At 39.7% G+C, this 12,135-nt stretch overlaps 1 protein-coding gene across 1 annotated transcript in view; it reads left to right on the top strand.

Moving 5' to 3' along the window:
• Akap13 (A-kinase anchoring protein 13) overlaps nt 1–12,135 on the top strand; it is a 269,674-nt gene that overhangs the window by 152,817 nt on the left and 104,722 nt on the right. The window lies entirely within an intron of this gene.

The raw sequence follows: 12,135 nt of genomic DNA, 5'->3' as shown, positions 1-12,135 counted from the left end.
TGTGTGTGTGTGTGTGTGTGTGTGTGTGTGTGTGTGTGTGTGTGTGTGTGTGTGTGTAGGTATTTAGGACCCATAAGCTTCTGCACATCTCCTTCCTTCACGATCCATGGGCATTGCAGATGCTTGCCTCCCATGACTAGCTTTTACATGGATCCTAGGGATCCAAACTCGGGTTGTCCAGCTTGCAAGGCAAGTGCTTTTACCCACTGAACCATCTTTGAAGCCCCAGCCTGACATTTTTTTTTTTCTCTCTCTCATTGTCTGTGAGCTGAATTTGGTCATCTATTAAGGGATATGGTAGTGAACAAAGACATAATCCGGCACTATCTGGCCTTCATGTCTTACAGTGCATTGGGCACTATATGGAAAAATTAAAGAAAAGCTGTTCTTTTACAGCACTCGTCTTTTACTCTGAGGCAGATCAGGCAGGCAGTACCCATGATTATAGGGGAAGCCATATAGAGCCAGTGCATCATTCTAAGGGCCATTGTACTCCAAAGAAGAGCTGTAGGAATGGCTATCTATAAAGAGAGCTGAGTTAGTAAAATGGGGTTTGAGAGGTAGATTTTGGTAAAGGAATACAGAAAAAGGAGGGGATCCTAGAAGTTAAAATGATCTGGGGAATTAAAGTAGAGTGAACCGCATCCTAATTTTGGAACCTGGAGGCAACAGCCTTTCATACACTTAACTTACCTTGCAGAATAGTGAGAAATAAGGTACAACAGATTGTGGAGTGGTAGGAGATTTGGACAAGGATGATTAGACTGAATGAAGCTGAAAACTTTTCTTCTTTCTGAATTAAAGCACAAATCAAATCACTTCTGCTGAGAAGTCTTCACTGGCACCATATGCTTCCATGGTGTAGGTTCTCAAACCCCCTTATGAGCCAAATCATATAGCTAGTTGTCTTAGTCGGTGTTCTGTTGCTATGAAGAGACACCATGACCATGGCAACTCTTCTAAAAGAAGGCATTATTGGGCAGGCTTACAGTTCAGCGGCTTAGCCCATGTTCATCATGGCAGGAAGCATGGCAGTATGCCGGAGACACAGTGCTGGAGTGTAGCTGAGAGTTCTATCTACATCCAGATATGCAGGCAACAGAGAGAGACACTGGGCCTGGCTTAAGCATTTGAAATTCCAAAGCCCACCCCTAGTGACACACTTCCTCCAACAAGGCCACACCTTCTAATAGTGCCACTCCCTGTTGACCAAACATTGAAATCTATGAGCCTGTGGGGCCATTCTTAAACCACCACAGTAGACATCTTGGCTTTCATTTCCTACTTGACAGTCATTAACACCGTACCTTCACTCTCACTGTTAATATATAATGTATGTCTTCTAGGTTCTAGGTTTTTTTCTCTGTCTGACTCATCTTTATGAGACTGTTTTCTAATCAAAGCTCTTCATTTATTTTGCTGAAGTTTTTCTATTCATTGATACTACCTACCTCTATAGTCTTGTGGTTTTATTTTGTGCAATTACTACTACTATACTTTTTGAAGACCCAGAAATCTTACATATTTTTATGTCTCTCATAACACCTACAAAGCAACTCACCCACAATTAAGTATTTTTGAATGGATAAAACAATTTAGGCCATTGTTCTTTACTACTAATGGGCATCTCATTTTGTTTATGATAGAATTCCTTTAGGAAAATCTTGTCTATAAATGTCAGTTTAGTTTCCTTTTACCTCATTGCTTTTGTTGTATATAATGGTATTTATTGCTTTCATAATGATCATATGGAAGAGGGAGGTTCTTATTGGCTCCTTTCTTTTTCCATTTCATTGCTAAATACTCTGTGTCTTGTCTTTTTCTAGCTAGTATAAAATCTCTCTCCCAGCTAGTGTGCACTCAAGTGTTTGTCTTTTGTTCTGTGTGCCAGAATTACTTTGACAGGATTAAAAGAGCATTGTTGCACATGTAGTATAGTGAGCACTTCATGCTTTTTGTTCTTTTTCTCTGTTGTGCTTTATTGAATTCTCAAATAAATTACCAAGACCCTAGTCCTACAGCAGCTAGCATATAAGGGTTTGTTAAAGGATCTTCCTTTTTTTTTTTTTTTTTTTTTTGGTTTTTCAAGACAGGGTTTCCCTGTGTAACAGTCCTAGCTGTCCTGGAACTAGCTCTTGTAGACTAGGCTGGTCTCAAACTCACAAGGATTAACCTGCCTCTGCCTCCCAAGTGCTGGGATTAAAGGCGTGTGCCATCACCGCCCGACAAGGTACTTTCTTTGAAGGGATAGATATCCTAAGAGAAGACCAGCAAGAGTTCAGTGTATTGTTACCAAGAGGCAGAACTTGCATTTTCATTGCTGAAGCATTTAAATCCTATGCTATGGCTCTACCAAAGAATATATGTAATATGCTTGCATCTGAAATGCCCCTCACCCTGAAGCTTTAAGTTGTTCCCTAGCTTGTGGTGATAGGTTTTTTATTATTATTAATTTTAAAAACAAGTTTCATGTATAAACCAGAATGGTCTTGAGGTTGTGTCGTCCTTCTACCTCTATTCCTGAGTGTTGGCATTATAGACATGTGCTGTGTGCCAGTTGACAGTGTTGAAGGCTGTGGAAACCTTCAGCATAGTGGTTCTCAACCTTCATGCTGTGACGCTTTAATACAGTTCCTCATGTTGTGATGACCCCAACCATAAAATTATTTCATTGTTATTCCATAAGTGTAATTTTGTTAACTGTCCTGAATCATAACATAAAGATCTGATATATATTATGTGTGTGTACATACATACATACATACATACATACATACACACATACACACACATACACACATACACACATACACACATACATACATACCATATGATAGTTGATATACGACACCTTGAAAAGGTTGTGACCCACAGGTTGAGAACTGCTGTTTTAGAGGGTGAGCACAGGCTGGCAGAGGTAGGCTTTTAGGGTAGGTTTTTGAAGGTTGTACCCACTCCATTCCTGGTTCTGGTCTGCTCCGTCTGTTTCTAGGTCCACTATCATGAAAACCCTGCTGCCATGTACTCCTATTACTGCAGTTGGAGCCTTTGTGCCTTGCCTTCCCCACCATGATTGTAATCTACTGAGCTGTGAGCCAAAATGAGCTTTTCCTCCCTTACCTTGTTTCTGTCAGGTGTTTTGGTCACTGTGGTGCAAAGGTAACCAGCATGGCCTGCAAAGCATTTATGCTGCAGAATCCATGTCACTCGTGTCCCTCCTTTTTCACGACACTTGGCACTCTGCCGTTCTTGCTGTGAGATGTTTTTTTTTTTCTTTGAATTTGCTCCATTTCTTATCTGTATTTTAATTTCCAAATCGGTATACCTAGTTTGTAAACCATTCTTCTGAATTCTAGATACAAACATTAATTCCACTGCTTATCACAGCTCCTCCTGGACATCTCTGTGATCTAAAACTGAACTTAGCGTCTTCCCCTGCTGTCAGTTCTCCTACTTCATGCCGCCGTTTATTTCATTGCCCAGGCAGAAATCTAGTCAGTTATGACACTTGGTTCTCTTCATTCTCTGGCCTTCAGTGTCCAGAGTCATAGTACTCTTAAAAGACTGTAACCTAATTTCTTCTCTTGCTCTCCATTCACCGAGTGTAAACCACTGTTGTCTTCCACCTAACTGCTGTAACAGTGGGATGATTAGCGTTACAGTGTGTATACAGAGACCCAGAAAACTGGCATGAGATGGATTTTAAAGGACTATTTAAAATGTGGAGGAAGCACATCCTTCTTGCTATTAATACCTTAGAGGGGAAAAGGAAAGGGAGTATATTATTTGTGCTTATTTTGTTGGAATCAAATTTTATAGTTACCTAAAAGCAGATTTCTTTATCTGAGACGATATTCTTGTCACTGTTACCACTGCAGAGGTGTGCGGGACAAGGAGAAGTAGATTTTACTGTTTTGGTCAGTGCTAGACTCTGTGTGTGATGCTCTTATGATTAGACCTTAAAGGAACACTGCTGGGAAATTAAAAAGTAGCAATAAATGCAGTCGTGGTTGATCTGATGAGACAGACTTTGGCATCTGGTTTCAGATAAAGTTCATAGCCAGAAAGGAATCATCATAACTAGTAATAGTGCTGTTAGCCTGGATAGAGTAACACTATGGATGTAAAATGTGTTACTTATTGCAATAAAATTAGAAATAGTTGTTGGAGGTTGCTCGTTTGTTTTCAGGCACTCGGACCCGAAATAATTACACAAAAATTATATTATGCACAGCACTGCTTGGCCAATACCTTAAGCGTACTACAAGCTAGCTCTTATATCTTAAATTAACCTATTTCCATTATTTTATATCTTACCACAAGGCTTGTGGTTTACCAGTAAAGTTCCCGGACATCTGTCTCCTTTGGTGGTGGCTACATGGTATCTCTGACTCTGCCTACTCTCTCTTTACATCTCTGTTTGGATTTCCCGCCTGGCTTTATTCTATTAAGCCACTGGCCGAAAGCAGCTTTATTCATTAACTAATAAAAGCAATACATATACAGAAGGACTTTCCACCATTTTCCCCTTTTCTATCTAAATAAAAAGGAAGGGTTTAACTTTAACAGAATAAAGTTACATATAACAAAACAGGTATCAAGCAAGAATTATAGTTACAATACTTATATCTACTTTATCCTTTATCATAACTAAGGAAAGCTATAATTATAACTATCTATTCTTTTTTTATTTATCTTTATTTTATGTGCATTAGTGTGAAGGTGTCAGATCCCCTGGAACTGGATTTTCAGACAGTTGTGTGCTATCATGTGGGTGCTGGGATTTGAACCCGGGTCCTCTGGAAGAGCAGTCAGTGCTCTTAACCACTGAGCTGTATCTCCAGCCCCAAGTATCTATTCTTCAACTCCATCAAATGCTCCAGAAGAATATATTACCTAAGTTAACAGAAGTACATTGTAAGCAACTTCCAAAACGCTAGAATTGACATCTCGCTGCCTGGACAGTCACCCAAAGTTCTGTAACATTGGTGCACCCATCTTCAGCCTATAGGCCGATAATATCCAGCAGACTTTTCCACGAAGCAGAAAAATTTGAAGATCCATTTTGCCTTGTAATGGCAAAGTCTATCAGTTGCTTTTTTCTGTCCTGCAGAATGTCTTACAGACTCTTAAGAAGCAGGAACACCGAAGGACTGTCTCACCTTCTTTAGGCAACTTCAGCAATCATTTTTCTGTGGGACCCGCATGTCCCACATACAGTATAACATCAAGCAGTCTGGGCAAGAGCAGTTTGGTGCCAAAATGGCTAACAAAACTCCATAAGGAGCCTCTTTGCTCATCATCCTCTTGAAGTAGATTGGTGCTGCCAGGAACAGATTTGTCTCATTGTCATGAAAAGTCTTAAATTCTTAAAACATTTTAAATGCCATATTTTGTAGGTCTTTGAAAATGTTGAAGATTATCTATCTAACTGAAATATATCTAGAAAACCTAACTAACATGGTTACAACCTTGACTGTTATAGATGATTATCTATTAACCTGTATTTCTTAATTACACATTACATTTTTAAATGAGCTGCACAAACACAATACTTTAATCAAGAGCAGAAATACATATTTAACAAAATTGATCTTAAATTTGTATCAATAAACCAAGATCCATACCAGTGCAAAGTATTTGTCTCTATAGCAAAGTATTTATCTCTGTTGTTGGAGGCTGCTCGTTTGTTTTCAGCTGCTCAGACCCAAAATAATTACACAAAACTATATTATTTAAAATGCTGCTTGACCAATAACTTAAGCTAATTGCTAGCTAGCCCTTATATCTTAAATTAACCCATTTCCATTATTTTATATTTTATCACAAGGCTTGTGATTTACCGGTAAAGTTCCCTAGCGTCTGTCTCCTTCAGGGGCGCCTACATGGCATCTCTGACTCTGCCTACTCTGTACATCTCTGTTTGAATTTCCTGCCTGGCTTTATTCTCTTAAACCATTGACCAGAAGCAGCTTTATTCAATAACCAATAAAAACAGCACATATAGAAAAGGACTTCCCATACCAAGAAATTGTACTAATTGTCCTCTATCTTAAAGACCTTTGACTCAGGGTTCAGTTGGCTTTGTAGCCAGTGGATAGCACTCTCAAGAGTGCTTATTGGGGTGACAGAGGGGTTGTATTTTCCAAGCCTGGCGAAACTGCTTGCTGCCATGTCTGATGACCTGAGTTCATTCCCTAGAACCTGCATGGTAGAAGTCCCTACAAGTTGTCCTCTAACCTACACATGTACACCATGGCATGGGTACACACACATACACAAGAAATAAATTAATAAGATATTTTAAAATAGTACTTAGGGGTAGTTTGGTGTACTATCAAGGAAGCTTTTAGTGATAGAGCTGTGTTCTTTTGCTATCTTTGCTCTTGCTATAGTTAAAACAGATTCAGGGAAGAACTGTTTTTGCTAGTGATTGAATCTAGGTCTAAAATACTTTCTGTGGCCAAACAGTAAATAAAAACACATAAAATAATCTGGCACAGAAGGATGTATAGGGGATTTTACAGTAACATTGCAAGATCATGGTATAGGAGAGACCTACTTAGGAAATAACTCAGACTGAAAAAAAATGAGCTAATTCCATTATAAGCTTATCTTCTAGTGTTGTGGCATTTATACTAAAGCCAATCATTACAGTTTCTGCTGTCTTGGTAGATTTTGTTTTGAGCTTCTACATCATAAGAAGCTTAGTATGCAGAGCAGGGCAAAGTGCACCCATTTGTATAAGACACACCTGTGGGAATCATTGCCCAGAAAAGATGCTTTAGGATCTCATTTATATGAAATGATCCTGAATTATACGAAATGCTGCCATGAGAGACAGCTGTTTGTTACAGAGGTGAGAAACTAGGGTGAGGATACTCAGACCCTCGTTTTTCTGAATCCACCATGACAGTCGTCAGCCTCCAGATTGCGGCTGGTCTGCATATTAGGTGTGTTCATTCTAATGGGTGAAAGTTATGTCCATAATGAGAAACTTAAAACTGAAATGTGTTAAATAAAATGCTGATGAATCAAATCTGTTTAAAACAATGATATAAAATGAATCAAATCATTACTGATTTTATCTAAAAATAAAATCTGTTCTTGTCATTTGGCATTTACTTAGAATCAGCCATATGAATATGATGAGAAATGAGAAATTTTAATTTATAATTTCTGCATTTCTGGAACTTCTCAAGTGACAAAATTACATTTGTATTGGAAACCAGGAATATGTACAGACTAGGATCAATGCAGACTGATTAGTTATGTGATATGGTCCAACTGATTTAAACTTTGGATGCTGTAACTCATCTGTAAAGTATGAATTAATACTTCTCTTTATAGTACCCCCTTCCTGCCTTTCTCTCTCCTTTCTCTCCCCTTGTCCTTCCTGCCTTCCTGATTTTTCTGTTGAAAGAGTTTGGTTTTTTTTGTTTTGTTTTGTTTTTTACTACGTTGCCAAGCTCATCTTGAAATCCTGGCCTTAAAGGTTCCTTCTGCCTCTGCCTCCAGGATAGTTGAGGTCTCAGGTATCTGTTACCACACCTGACCACCTTTCAGGTCTTTCTTGGGAATAAACAAAACATATACACAGAAACATCTCTTGGTTAACAAGAGACAGTCAGCAAGCATTGTACTAGTATGATCTTGCTTCAGAAAACACATTCTACAAACTGAACATCAGCTTTTTTAGTTAAAATTCCATCATCCTTTTTCTTCCTCCTTCCTCTTCTTTCTTCTCTTTCTCTTTTTTCTCTCCTTCCTGACTTTTTTCTCCCTTCCCCTCTTCCCTCTTTCATTCTTTATCCTCTTCCTTTTTCTCCTTCATTTTTTTCTTTGTTTAATTTTTTTTCAGACATGTTCTCATCTATACAGTACTGACCTCGAGCTCTTTATCCTCCAGTTTCCAAGTGCTGGTATGGCAGACCTCTTCCCTCTTTATTTCAGAAAGCTAATGTTGTATTAGGAGCGGCGGGGCTGCGTCCCTAGCACCCCGGCCGCCTGCATGGCTAGCTTCTGTCCTGAAATAACAACACACAAACTGTATTCATTTAATCACTGCTTGGCCATTTCTATCTAGCCTCTTCTAGGCTAACTCTCGCACCTGGACTAGCCCATCTCTAATGATCTGCTGTAGCCCACAAGGTGGCTTACCAGGGAGATTCTAGCCTACGTCCATCCTGGGTCGGAGCTTCATCGCGTGTGCCTCAGAGAGCAGAGCTCTCGCCTCTGCCCGCAAGAGTGGAGCATCGTGTCTCTCTGAGGCCTCTGCCCCCGAGAGGAGAGCTGTCGAGTCTCTGAGCTCACTTCCTCTTCCTCCCAGAGTTCTGTTCCGTTCACTCCTCCTACCTACGTTCTAACCTATCAGGGCAAGCAGCTTCTTTATTTAATCAACCAATGACCTTCCTCCATCAAGCTATGGTTGATTTAACATTTGCATGCTTGTTCCATGAGACTTCATCCTGGTAAAGAGCATTTATTTGTGAAGAGACTTCTCTATGAAGCCATATCTTTTGGTGGTTATTTCAATTGCTGATATTGTTAGATAATCTGCCTCTTCTAGCCAACTGTATATGTTGTTATTTTCCCCTTTGTAAAGGCAGTAAAGGGTTAAAGCAAAGGAGGTATTTTCAGATACTTGCTTCTAATTTGCTGAATCTTACTGTTTGTCCCTTTTTGCACCTTAAGTCTGTGTCCAATGAAATGTCGAGAGGAAAGAGTAGGACTCTTCTTGTTGCTTAAACACTGGAGTCAAACCCTAGGTGGACACAGTGCCTTTGCAGCCTTTCTCAATAATCCTCTTCTCTCCCTGCTCACACATTCTCGCAGCTCGTTGGGAAGAATCTTTATTCTAATCAGACAAGTGTTCCTCAACAAATGTGTTATGCATAGGTGAGTGTAAAACTGTTAGCCATAATAAAAACCTTTCTTTCCTGTATCTTTCAAAGACTAGAGGCAGAATATACAATCTGAAATGATAATTGACAAGTGGCAAAAAAAAAAAAAGCTTAGTGTTCAAATAACATTATGTAGTAATAGAAAAGAAAGAACTTGGGTGGGTGCAGCATTGAATCACTTCCTTTTGTACATTTCGGAATTCCGAATCCAGACCATCAGATAATACTTTCCAATTTGCTCCGGGAAGCAGTGGCTCACCTGGAGAAGAAAGGACTCTGATTGTTATTTCAGTGTCCTGTGTTCCCTGCCGCGATGAATTGACCTTCATGTGTCAAGAGTTATTACTTTTATGTTCACTTAGGGCTTTCAGAAAAAATATTTAGTGGCCTGAGAGATATAAGCTTTTTGGCCCTTGGCTTCAGGGTTTCCACTAGGTGGCATCCTACTTCCTCCAAGCTTCTACCCTAACTAAAACCAAAAAAACCACACAGTATTGGTCCCTAAAGTCTCAACAATCTGGATAAAGTATTTAATCCTGAAATCAAGGAGATTTTAACTCACGAGCAGAAGTGTGGTATTGAAGTGTGTGAAAATTATTAGTAGATTCTTGTGCCAGAATAATTTGGGATTACGTGTTAGGCCCAGGTCATGCAATAGCCTAAGAGCACTTTGCTTCTCTTGGAGGGGTTGGTGCTCTCCGTAGAGAGAGGGTGGGCTGACCGTCACAGAGAGGAAAGGGGATTGATACTGTAAACAACCATTGCACACACTTACAAACAATCTGTGTTTTCCCGCAAGTTTCCAAACTTGAAGGAACTAAAAAATAGACTTACAATCTCCTTTATATTTGTAGCTTTCAACTCTGGTTTAGATGTGAAATGATTGGTTGCTGCGTTTCAAAATCCTAACAGAATAACTGTTCAGTGGTTCCAGATGTTTTTGATTAAAAAAAAAAAAAACTTGGAATTGTAGCATCAGCAGCAAAAGCACAGACTACAGATTTTGTCTTCCATGGGGAGTGCCGCAGATCCAGAGGGAAAGCAGACTTTCCACCCCACCCAGAGCATTTGTTCTCAGAGAAGAAACAGATTAGCATGGACAATTTTAAATTGCCCTTTTAATATGTTTATATGTGCAGAGAAGAGAGAAAAAAATCTAGATTTCTAGCACAAAGCCAACAGACAAAAGATTAATCTACATATTTCAAACAAGTGCTCTAGTGTAGTTCAGAAAGTTGTAATGGTTTTGAAACATTTCTCTCTGATTATGTAAAGTTTCCAAGGACAAAGACCTTGGCTTTTTATTTGCTTCTTACGCAAGGCACAGAATGTCTATTAAATTGATATAGATTATCTTTATTTAGTTTGATAGAGTTGGTATAGAAAAAGCTTCCCAGTGATTAAAGCATCTCCAATTCCCTAGAGAGATGCCTGGGAACTTGCAAGCAGGAAACATTTGATTCTAATTAAAGCAGAAGGGAGAGGCAGTGAGGAGCAAACCATGTTGAGAACCGAGGGGAGGCAGCTTCATGTTCTTCAGAAGAGGGGGTTCTGAATTATAGCTTGGTGAAAGTTGATCCATAAAAGATAATAGGCAGTCAGTTTTCTGTATACTAAAGCCTGCCCCTCCAGGACCTTCCACTCTATGCCCTTAAACCACATAGAATGAAAGTATTTGTAAATTCCTGGCCAGAATCCCATGCTTTTGGTTAGCTTAAGTACGAATTTTATTTACAACTTCATCTCTCATTGTCTTGTTTCTACTGTGTTTAGCATCATCTATACTGAAAAGCAGCAAATGGAGAGCCCAGGCTTGTTTTCTACAGCATCAAAAAGAGGACATCACCCACCTTCATAGCTAGGAGTGGTCCGGGAAGAAGAGGCTTGTGTTAGATAGAATTGATGCTGACTTCTGGGTAGACAGATAGATGAGAGAAAACGCTTGCAGCCTTAGCTGGTTCTGCTGTATTTCTTTTATTTAAGTGAGTTACCTGCTTTTAACACCTGGCTTGAGGAAGTGGTGAATTGTCAGACCTTCTTTACTTTTTTTTACAGCTTCCAAAAGAAAATGCCTTTCACCAACTTCGCTTGCAGTATTGACAGAAACTGGGATATTTAATCTCTTCTCTTCCTTTCTGTTGTAGTATTTAAAACTGTATATTCACTTTCTCCACATCTATGCTCTCCTTCCAGTTCAAAGAGAATATAAGACAGCTTCTTCTGGAAAGAGTTAATATGCCTGCTTTTTCTTTTGTTGGTTTGTTTTTGAGACAGGATCTCTTTATGTAACCCTGGCTGTCGTGGAACTCACTGTGTAGATCAGACTGGCCTCATACTCACAGAGCTCGTCCTGCTTCTGTCTCCATAGTGCTGAGATTAAACACATACATCACCATGCCTAGCCCATTTTTCTCTCTGTCCGTCCCATCCCGTCCCCCCCCCCCCCCGCTTTTTGCTTCATCTGTTCCTCTTCCTCCTTACCCCTCCAAAGTCGGTTACAATAAGAGAATGTCTGAAAGTGAATGAATGCTTTCTAGACGAGGGCTGCTCCTGAGGAGCAGTAGGTTGGCAACTGGAAAATATAGAGTAGGAGGAAAGCAGACAAATGAAGTCACCGCATCCTGCACAAGGCCCAGTTAATGTGAATGAGATGTGAAGGGAAGGAAGTCTCAGCCAGGTGACTCTTCTTAGTCACAAGAGTACTGAGAGACATGCACACATTTATCCTATACCATCTCCTTAACTCTCTTTAAAGCTTTCTCAAAGTCCAGATATAACAAAACTTTAACTCTTGGTGGATTCTAAACTTGCCAGACATTTTATAGACAATTCTACATCCTAGAGACATAACTTTGAAATACTTGGCTAACATTTTTCTGATATTAAATCATTGCTTTTCATTCTGCAGGGAGATGCAGTATTTCCTTTGCCTGGATTCAGAGTTCTGCATTTTCTCTGAATGGCTAAGGCTGTTGTACAGACTTGTAGTGTTTAGGATAACACCCCCTTTCTTTATTAGCATACTACTAACATCAAAGGGACTGAGGTTGCTTCTTGCAATGTCTGACAGAGCCTTTTTCACTGGGGACTTGTGAGGAGGAGGAGCAGGAGGAAGCCTGTTGGAAAAGGAAGCCTTGTTTTTTCTCTTCGTCTGCAGATGAATCATGTTCCCACCACTGCAATTAGGTTTTCAAACCTCCAAGGCTGCTGGTGCAGATCTGAAAGGGCAAGT

Source organism: Microtus ochrogaster, chromosome 22, assembly GCF_000317375.1.
Source record: "Microtus ochrogaster isolate Prairie Vole_2 chromosome 22, MicOch1.0, whole genome shotgun sequence".
Lineage (NCBI taxonomy): Eukaryota > Metazoa > Chordata > Mammalia > Rodentia > Cricetidae > Microtus > Microtus ochrogaster.
This window is presented reverse-complemented; position numbering and strand designations above follow the sequence as displayed.